The sequence below is a fragment of the Setaria italica genome, chromosome VIII, assembly GCF_000263155.2.
Source record: "Setaria italica strain Yugu1 chromosome VIII, Setaria_italica_v2.0, whole genome shotgun sequence".
Lineage (NCBI taxonomy): Eukaryota > Viridiplantae > Streptophyta > Magnoliopsida > Poales > Poaceae > Setaria > Setaria italica.
In genome coordinates, this window is record NC_028457.1 from 27470052 (window position 1) to 27480970 (window position 10919).

The following is a 10919-nucleotide window of genomic DNA, read 5'->3' on the forward strand; positions in this document are numbered from 1 at the left end:
GTCAAAAATACCTTTCTTCATGGTGATCTACATGATAAAGTTTATATGCAGCCACTACCTGGTGTTGATGTTCCTTCGGGACATGTTTGTCGTCTACGCCATGCCTTATATGGTCTTAAACAAGCTCCTCGTGCTTGATTTGAGCGTTTTGTCTTTGTGATACAGGCTGCTGGGTTTTCCTCTAGTGATCATGATCTTGCTTTATTTATTTATATCTCTCCATGTGGACGCACATTGCTTCTTTTGTATGTGGATGATATGTTGATTACAGGAGATGATGTAGAATATATATATCCTATGTGAAAAAGAAACTTGGTAAGCAGTTTTAGATGTCAGATTTGGGTCCTCTCAGTTATTTCTTAGGGATTGAGGTTTTGCATTCTTCTAAGGGATATTATATTTCTCAGTCCAAATACATACAAGATCTGATTACTTGATCTGGACTCAGTAACAATAAGACAACGGCTACACCTATGGACCTTCATTTGCAGCTTTGTCCCACTGATGGTTCACCCCTTGAGGATCCCTCTAAGTATCGTCATATTGTGGGAAGTCTTGTTTATCTCACGGTCACAAGACCTTATATTGCTCATGCCATTCATATTTTGAGTCAGTTTGTGAGTGCTCCTACTTCTGTCCATTTTGGACATTTGCTTCATGTGCTGAGATATTTAAGGGGAACATCATCTTAGTGCTTGTTCTATGCTTTTGATAGCCCACTTGAGCTTCATGCTTACTCAGATTCTACTTGGGCCAATGATCCTACAGATCGTCGTTCTGTCACGGGTTATTGTATTATTCTTGGTTCTTCTCCTATTGCATGGAAGTCCAAGAAGCAAGTGGCCATGTCTCGGCCTAGTATAGAAGCAGAACTTCGAGCACTTGCCACTACTACTTTAGAGATTGTATGGCTGAGAAGGTTGTTATGCGATTTTAGTATTTCTTGTGATGCCCCCACACCTCTTCTATGTGACAACACTGGAACCATACATATTGCCAATGATCCTGTAAAGCATGAGCTTACAAAACATATTGGAATTGATGCTTCTTTTACTCGGTGTCATTGTCATCAGAAAACAATTGATCTTCAGTATGTGCCCTCAGAGCTACAAGTGGCAGATTTCTTTACTAAGTCTTAGACTCGAGAGCAACATCATCTTCATCTGCTCAAACTCAATGCTTCAAATTCACCTTTTCCACCTTGAGTTTGAAGGGGGGTGTTAAGGCCCATATACTATAGGCCCATGGCCCATATGTTCTATATATATATATATATATATATATATATATATATATATATATATATATGTCTCCACTGTTACCATCTTTACTATCCTCAAATCCAAGGTTAGTAACATGTTCAACCTAAGAATAATAAATTGTCGTCCACAACATAAGAATAATGAACATGCTTCGGCGAGTTGAGTAGTAGTCATAGTACTTGGCCTGTGACCCTATGTATGTTCAACCTTCCTCCTTGGATGTGCATGAAGCGGAAGTTCATTATGATGCTGGTGCTTATCCAAGGCCCAAAACAACCCAGCAACAATATTGATGTGTATCTAGGACCGTTGAACTTTTACTGCTCTGGAATGAAAAATGTGTACGTGTGTGGGATGATGATAAACAAGAGAGCTTCGACCTACGAGCATTGTTGTTTGTAACCATTAATGATTGGCCTGCGCTAAGTAACCTTTCAGGACAGACAAATAAGGGATATCAGGCCTGCACACACTATTTAAATGAAACAAACAGTATGTATTTGAAACACTGTAGGAAGGTCGTGTATATGGTTCATCGTTGATTTCTTCCTGCTAACCACCCTTTTAATTAAGGAAGGGATGCATTTCAAAGGGGCTGCAGACCATCATAAAAAGCCTGTACACCGTAATAGAAACGTGTATTTGAGATGATAAAGGATGTAAGGGCAGTCTTTGGAAAGGGTCGAGGTAGCGAACCTGTTCCGAATGGACGTGCACCCATGTGGAAGAAGAAGTCTATATTGTGGGAGCTACTTTATTGGAAAATCCTAGAGGTCCGCAACGCAATTGACGTGATGCACCTGACGAAGAATCTTTACGTGAACGTGCTAGGATTCCTGGGTTATTATGGGAACTCAAAAGATACATTGGAAGCACAACAAGACCTAAAATGTATGAAGCAACGAGATGACCTACATGCGGAAAAGAGAAATAAAGGATAGCACTTAGCCTAAGTTAAGTTAATTACCCACTAGATGAACCCCAATTGATCTGTTATTTGAGTCAGTACTAAGCTAATTATGTTTCATCAATCTGATTATCCATACCAACAGGCAAGCGATCCAATCACCATTTCATTTTGTTTCCCTCAGCGTCATTTTTTGTTGTTTTTGCTCCCATCACATGCATGCTACCTGTTCCTTGGTATATACATATGAAATTATTTCAGCTGCCTTCTCTCTGAATTTAGTAGAAACAAACTTGCACATTGCGCCTTCTGCTCCAATTCAAACTTTTTCAATTTGCACCCTGTATGCAAGACATGGTTGGTCATATATATGCAGCTACAGAATGTAACCTTATGCTACAGACTACGATTTGAATTTCAAGCAACCTGTTTATCCATGTGGTTTTGAGTTCCATGCTTGGATCAAGTTAACTTCACAGCTACAAGGAAAAGCCATGTAAGTGAACCTCAAATGCAGTCTTACATGGACAACTTGAACAACCTTCGATCAGGGAAAACAGGGGCGTTCTGATCTATATTTATTGTTTTTTGAACCAAATTGGCAGGAGCTCTGCCCTTGATTTATATTTATTGTATGCCTGAACTCTTATTGGTGTAGTTATATCATGTATTCATGTTTCACTTCCTGTTAATCTTACATAGTTGGATGTATATTTTATGCCCATCTTAAGGTAATATGTGGTGATGCATACGGTCCTATACTCCTATTGCTGATGATAGGACGCGCAAAGCGCGCCTCATGTTCTAGTTGGATGGAAACAGAGCACGCACTTCTCGAAAAGGCATCGACAGAGCAGGGCAGCTTGTCGGAAGGACATGGGAAACCAGAGCGACGTCGTCTTCTCTACAAAGCATGCTGGGTTCAGTGATCAAGTGAGGCTGAGCATTCAGCATCTAATAAAACAAGCGTGGCCATTGAAAACATCAGAAATCTGTGTACATGCATCTAAATTAATTGGTGAACATATCGTCATTTTTCATCTGCTATTCCGCCAATGCAGAACTGTACGTGGGCTTCTTGTCCACATATGTTTGAATATCCATTATGGACTATGTATGGTCCTTGGATGCTATTTTATGAATATTCATACTTTGGTTAGCCATATATATTAGAGAAGCCAAAATACTTAACATCCTGTTTGGATGTAGATATTGGAGTATGAAATTCGGAATTGGTAATGGATCCATCTAATACCACTGTTTGGATGATGCTCTAGGAATTGGTATTGGAAAGTTTCTTCAATGCCAACCGGTATTCAGCAAACCATGACTCCTCCCCTACGATTCCGACCCTTCCTTCTCTGTATTGAGCGACATTCATTCTTCCCTTGTCTGTTCGTCCCTCTCCTACGATTCCGACCCTTCCTTCTCTGTATTGAGCGGCATTCATTCTTCCCTCGTCTGTTCGTCACTCTCGCAACTCTTGTTTATATACCAACTCATACGGCGTCATTTTGGTTGCACCATGTTTAGAAATCCGATGAGCCCACAAAGCATCCGAAAGCACTTCATGCCACCTCCTCGGATGCTCTTCAATCTTCTTATTTATAAGCTTAATTATAGAAGAAGATTGAAGAGCATCACCACTGCCCAAGGCTAGCCGTCCACCCACCTCCCGCCACAGCCCTGTTCCCTGCCCTTCCTAACCACTATCGGCCTCGACCCCGCCACTGGCCCCGCCCACCTTAGGTCCTTCACCACCCCGCCGACGGCGCCATCATCGCTGAGCTTGCCGCCGCCACCGGGCATCCCTCTAGGCCAGTCGGTCATGGCTCCTCCCTCACAACCTCGGAAAACCCAAGAGCACTAACCCCGCCGGTCGTGGCCAGCGGTGACCCGCTGCCATCCACCCCACCCATCTCCCGCCCGTGGTCACCTTTATCCCTCTTGTTACTTTCTTCCATGTGTGGTTACTTTCTGTTTTGTGCGTATGGATGTAACAAATGGGGTCTCCGGTTAAGGTAAAAGGAGAGCCTAGCTTTTGCGTTTATTTATAGCTGAATCAAATAAGGCTAGCTATACAAATATTTTTTGTGCCTTGTAGGGATGATCCGTGAAGAAGGTGATTAGATGATCAGATTAAATGTATTTCGGCCGAGTTATTACATGCCTAGATTACTTAGCTCGGCCATTAATGAAGACGTGGGGCCAGATAAGTGCCTTGCAGATTATGTGGAAACAAATGACAGACAAGTGCAAGTATATGCTAATTTCCATCTCGATTCGCCACGCATTGTGAGCTGCTTTGTTACCCTTAAACAAAAAAAAAACGTACAATATATGAAAGAAATAGAATATGCTTGCAGAGGGAGACAGGCAGCATCGATGTACGCGATGCACGACAGCTTACTTGCACAGATCATTGTACACGTCTATGCATCGCAGTCATCGACACGAGAGGCAAGCGCTGCTGCATTGGATCGATCTTATGTACCTATACTCACACGTGTATAAATAGACCTCCCTATCAGAAGCGCAGCAGTGCAGCCTGCTCTTACCTCGACTAGCCGTTTCTTCTCCTTCTGATCTGCAGGTGAGTTCGCATGTTTTTTTTTTGTTGAGAAAACACTTAATCCTCTAACTGATGATCACCATGCATGCTTGTTACAGTTTGCAGCAGATTCGGGAGAGAAATGGCGGGTATCCCAGAACGGCAGTCGTGGCCAGATCTGTTGGGCAAGATGGCAGACTACGCGAAGAAAGTCATCGAGCAGGATCGGCCGGACCTGCGTGTCGAACTGAAGGATCGGGCTCAGGATCTGGACCTCAGGGTATCCCTTTTTTTACGTAGTCGAGGTTCCGACCCAAGGGTAGCCTGCTGCCATGTTACTCTGGCTCTTCATTTGTGCCGAGTACATGGAAGGCTTAAATAAACTAAATAATGCCAGCGGGTTTGATAGGAACCGCCAAGCAGCCAAGCTTCCCTAGTGCACCTGCTATCTAGGTCTGCTTGCACATGCTTAATTTGATCCTCCTTCCATCATACTTTGTTGTGCTACCAGATTAATAAACGGAATAATAATCGTGTGTTCTCCTATTTAGTCTGCAAAGTTATATTTTTTATATTCTTTTTCGAAAGATAGTACATAGACCCTCACAAATGTACGCACATTCATCCATATAAATACACAACCGCAATCCTACCTTTATCAGCATATCCGTGAGACTGAGCTGACAAATCTCGAGACACATATGCACACCACTACTTTTGAATGACAGATGCTTGTAATACTCTAGTTTGTATAAAGTAGGACCTTTTTTTTTACAGAAGTCGGCATGAAAAATCCTAACCAGTTTTTTTTATATTTATTTATTCCAGATCCATTTAATTCCCTTCCATGGGAGTCGAACTAGACCTGCTGAATGCTACTCAGGTGCTCTAACCACTAAACTAGATGTCCTTTTCGCATGTACGACTTATTGACACATCAAGACAAAATCTATCTATCTTTCCATCTATCCACAATATATGTATCCGATCGAATTTTGTATGTAAATTTGAAAAATCTAAACATTCATCTAACGGCTTAGATGTATTATCTCTAAATTTCTATTTCCCCATGCTTTTAGTATTGAAATCTGGGAAGAACTTTACACGGGGTATATATACTACCAGGTTCGCTTTATTATTAGGAAAAAGAACGTTTTGATCAAATAACACTAGTAGAGAACTGACTTTCGATCCACCCCCTTTTATCCCGGTTTAAAAGTGGCCCGGGACAAAAGGGGGTGCGCCGGGGTGCGGGAATTTGGAGGGGAGCATTAGTCCCGGTTGGTAATTGCAACCGGGACTAAAGGCCCCCCTTTAGTCCCGGTTGCAACGGCTAGCGGGGGGCCGTCGGTGGCGGGACCCTTTTATCCCGGTTGGAGGATCCAACCGGGATAAAAGGGACACCCTTTTATCCCGGTTGGAGGCACCAACCGGGATAAAAGGTTTTATCCCGGTTGGATCCTCCAACCGGGACTAACTTCCAACCGGGACAAAAGGTGTTTCCTTTTGTCTCGGTTGGAGTTTTTAACCGGGATAAAAACTCATCCCCCCTATATCCCGAGACAGAGACTTTCTTCTTCCTCCAGCCCGAGCAGTCCAGCACATTGATAGAGAGCTGAGCTTCACCTACTCTCCGATGGTGCCCAAGCAAGGGAGGTGCTGCCCGAAGTTTTTTCCCTCATTTTAGTGGGAATTTCACTCGGCCAACACAAGTAATGCGAAGGTTTGCTACTTCATCCTCGTGTTATGCTTTGATTTATTCTTTGGAGATGGAAAGATTATTTGCTACAATGTGATGATGAAGTAGAAAAATGGAGAGGTATTTTGAGCTAGAATGTGAGGGAGATTGATGTGTCATATATAGTATGCATTATTGCAGTGGTTTAAATCCATATGCTACCTTGTCTAGACGGTTTATCTTATCAAATTCAATATGGTTTTTTAAATCCATATACTTGTTGAACTTGCATACCGTGTTCATTTCGGCGAGAATGTTCTCCGCCGAGCAGCAACGTATATCAAGAAGGAGGTTCGATTCTACGAGAAAGAGTGGATACGGACATCGTGACCGTGTCCCCTTTTCCGTAGCATCTAACCTCTTTCATGACGAAGTGCGGTGCCGCCCAGCTGAGGACATCCTCGCGAAATGAACACGGTCTTCAAGTTCAACAACTTCTGTAGTGGTAAGGAAAGAATTTTTGTACATAGATGACTTCTGCTACTTGTTGAACTTGCATACCGTGTTCATCTCGCCGAGGATGTTCTCCGCCGAGCAGCAACGTATGTCAAGAAGGAGGTTCGATTCTACGAGAAAGAGTGGATACGGACATCGTGACCGTGTCCCCTTTTCCGTAGCATCTAACCTCTTTAATGACGAAGTGCGGTGCCGCCCAGTTGAGGACATCCTCGCGAGATGATCACGATCTTCAAGTTGAACAACTTATGCAGTGTTTGGGACTTTAATTTAAATATGTGTATTTGGATCTTCATGTTGTTGTATTGTACCATGTTGTTTGGATCTTTAATCGATTTTCACGCGTAATCCATTGTCAAGTGTAATCCATTTTCGTGCGTAATACGATGCAGATGGACCGGCATTGGATGTATAATGCAGACAGGCGGAGCAAGGTGTTTATTGATGGCTTGCATTATTTTCTCGAAATGGCAAAAGCGAACAAGCCAGAGAATGGGTTCGTATGTTGTCCATGCTTCCAATGCAATAACAGGAAGGAGTATTCAAAGGATTCCTGGGGGACTATTCACAGCCACTTGTTTAAATACAGTTTCATGCCTAACTATTTGGTTTGGACCAAGCACGGTGAACTAGGGGTTGTAATGGAAGATGGCGAGGAGGAGGAGGAAGATGACACCATTCCGGACTGGGTTGCAGGCCAAGCTTTTGCAGGTACTACAATGGGCGAGGCTGATGAAGATGAGTTTGCAGAAAATGACCCTACTGATGACCTTGGTCAGGTGATACGAGATGCATACAGAGATTGCGAAACTGAGAAGGAAGCAGCAAAGTTGCAGCGCATGATAGATGATCACCAAAAATTGTTGTACCCAGGTTGCCAGCAGGGCTATAAAAAACTAGGTACGACACTAGAATTTGTGCAATGGAAGGCAAAAAATGGTGTGTCCGATAAGGCATTTCAGGGGATGTTGAGAATTGTCAAGAAGATTCTCCCCGAGAATAATGAATTACCGTCCACAACATATGAAGCTAAACAGATTATTTGCCCTCTCGGATTGGATGTTCAGAAGATACACGCATGCCCTAATGACTGTATCCTCTATCGTGGTGATGAATACGAGGAATTGGATGCTTGTCCCGTTTGCGAAGCCCTGCGGTATAAGATCAGGCGAGATGATCCTGGTGATGTCGAGGGGCAGTCTCCCAAGAAGAGAGTTCCCGCGAAGGTGATGTGGTATTTCCCTATAATACCACGCTTGAAGCGCTTGTTCAGGAACAAGGCGAATGCTAAGTTGATGCGATGGCACAAAGAAGACCGTAAGGAAGATGAGATGCTGAGACACCCCGCAGATGGGGCACAGTGGAGATCAATTGATAGAACATTCCCAGACTTTGAAAGTGAAGCAAGGAACATAAGGTTTGGTTTAAGCACTGATGGATTCAATCCATTCGGTGAGTTGAGTAGTGGTCATAGTACTTGGCCTGTGACCCTTTGTATGTTCAACCTTCCTCCTTGGCTGTGCATGAAGCGGAAGTTCATTATGATGCCGGCGCTTATCCAAGGCCCAAAACAACCCGGCAACGACATTGACGTGTACCTAAGGCCATTGGTTGATGACCTTTTACAGCTCTGGAAGGAAGAAGGTGTACGTGTGTGGGATGAGGATAGACAAGAGATCTTTAATCTACGAGCACTGTTGTTCGTAACCATCAACGATTGGCCTGCATTGAGTAACCTTTCAGGACAGACAAATAAGGGATATCGGGCATGCACCCACTGTTTAGATGACACAGATAGCATGTACTTGAAGCACTGTAAGAAGGTCGTCTATATGGGTCATCGTCGATTTCTCCCTGCTCACCACCAGCTGAGAAAGAGCGGGATGCATTTCAAAGGGACGCCAGACCATCGTAAAAAACCTGCACACCGTAATGGAAAGCGTGTGTTCGAGATGATGAAGGATGTACATGTAGTCTTTGGAAAGGGACTTGGTAGCCAACCTGTTCCGAACGATGATAACGGACATGCACCCATGTGGAAGAAAAAGTCAATATTTTGGGAGCTACCTTATTGGGAAATCCTAGAGGTTCGCAACGCAATAGACGTGATGCACCTGACAAAGAATCTTTGCGTGAACGTGCTAGGCTTCATGGGTGTTTATGGAACCTCAAAAGATACATTGGAAGCACGACAGGACCTGAAAGCCATGGGGCAACGAGATGACCTACATCCGGAAAAGAGAGATAATGGACAGCACTACTTACGTCCTGCCAGTTACACTCTCAGCAAGGAGGAGAGGATAGCATGTTTGAATGCTTGAATAGTATGAAGGTCCCGTCTGGGTACTCCTCGAATATAAAGGGAATAATAAATATGAAACAAAAGAAGTTTACAAATCTCAAGGCTCATGACTGCCACATGTTGATGACCCAGTTGCTTCCGGTTGCACTGAGGGGTGTTCTACCCGAAAATGTCCGGTTGCCGCTCGTAAAGCTATGCGCGTTTCTCAATGCGATTTCGCAGAAGGCAATCGATCCATCCAAGCTATCAAAGCTACAGAACGATGTGGTGCAATGTCTTGTCAGTTTTGAGTTGTTATTTCCACCATCCTTCTTCAATATTATGACGCACTTACTGGTTCACCTAGTAAAAGAGATTGGTATTCTCGGACCTGTATACCTGCACAATATGTGGCCTTTCGAGAGGTTCATGGCAGTCCTAAAAAACTATGTTCGTAATCGTGCTCGTCCAGAAGGAAGCATCGCCAGGGGATATGGAACAGAGGAGGTGATCGAGTTTTGTGTTGATTTTATTGATTCAATTGACTCGATTGGGGTTCCAACTTCACGCCACGAGGGGAGGCTCCGAGGAATGGGCACCCTTGGAAGGAAATCAAGTTTGAGCAATGATACTAATTTGTTCGACAAGGCACACTACACTGTTCTACAACAGTCATCCTTTGTGTCTCCGTATATCGAGCAGCACAGGCAGATGGTAGCTTCCAAAAACCCGACCAAATCCGATGCTTGGCTTACCCGTCATCACATGGAAACTTTTCCCTCCTGGTTGCGCCAACAACTTATGGGTAACTCTGAGATTCACCCACAGCTTGCCTGGTTAGCCAGGGGACCTGCTACCACAATCGTCAAATTCCAAGGCTATGAGATAAATGGTTACACATTTTACACGAGAGCCCAGGACCAGAAAAGCACGAACCAGAATAGTGGTGTCCGCATAGATGCCATGGACAGAAATAATAGCAAGGAGTCGTATTATGGTTTCATACAGGAGATATGGGAACTCGAATACGGACCGCTGTACATCCCTCTATTTCTTTGCAATTGGGTGAAGCTAACTGCCGTCACCAAAGATCAGTACGGAATGACAATAGTAGATCTGAGCAAGACTGGTACAGTGATGACCCATTCGTACTTGCCAATGATGTGCATCAGGTGTTCTATGTGAAGGACATGTGCAGCAAACCCAAGAGGAATCCAGAAGAGACATGGGAGCCAAAGTACCACATAGTTCTTCCAGGTAAAAGAAAAATCGTGGGAGTCGAGGATAAAACGGACCAATCAGATGATTATGATCAGTTTGATGGCATGCCTCCATTCGACGTTGAAGTTGATCCAAGCATCCTGCTGTCCAAAGAAGAGGCTCCGTACTTACGCCGCGATCATGATCAAGGAACTTTCGTGCATGACCTTTGTGTATTAATTGATACAATTTGTAATTTACCCTATGTATGATTTCATGTGTTATTAAATTTGTTAGGTGAAGATTTTTTAGATATACATGAACATTGTTAACCACATACTAACATGGATTTTTCTGCGCATTCAAATAATTTAATTGAATAATTTATTGATCATAGCAATGCAGTAAAATAAATATTTTACAGGCTACATGAGTTGGTATAGAAATAATGATTACTTCATACTTATTGTCAATTTACTCGTTAATTAAATATATTTTTGCATGTACAAAATCTGAGAAGGTTT

General features: G+C 43.2%; 2 pseudogenes; one reads left to right on the forward strand and one right to left on the reverse strand.

The window, feature by feature from the left end:
• Positions 1-3999, reverse strand: part of LOC101760106 — a 24550-nt pseudogene extending 20551 nt beyond the window's left edge.
• Positions 4000-7318: 3319 nt separating this feature from the next.
• Positions 7319-10610, forward strand: LOC101760517 (annotated as a pseudogene).
• Positions 10611-10919: the final 309 nt, after the last annotated feature.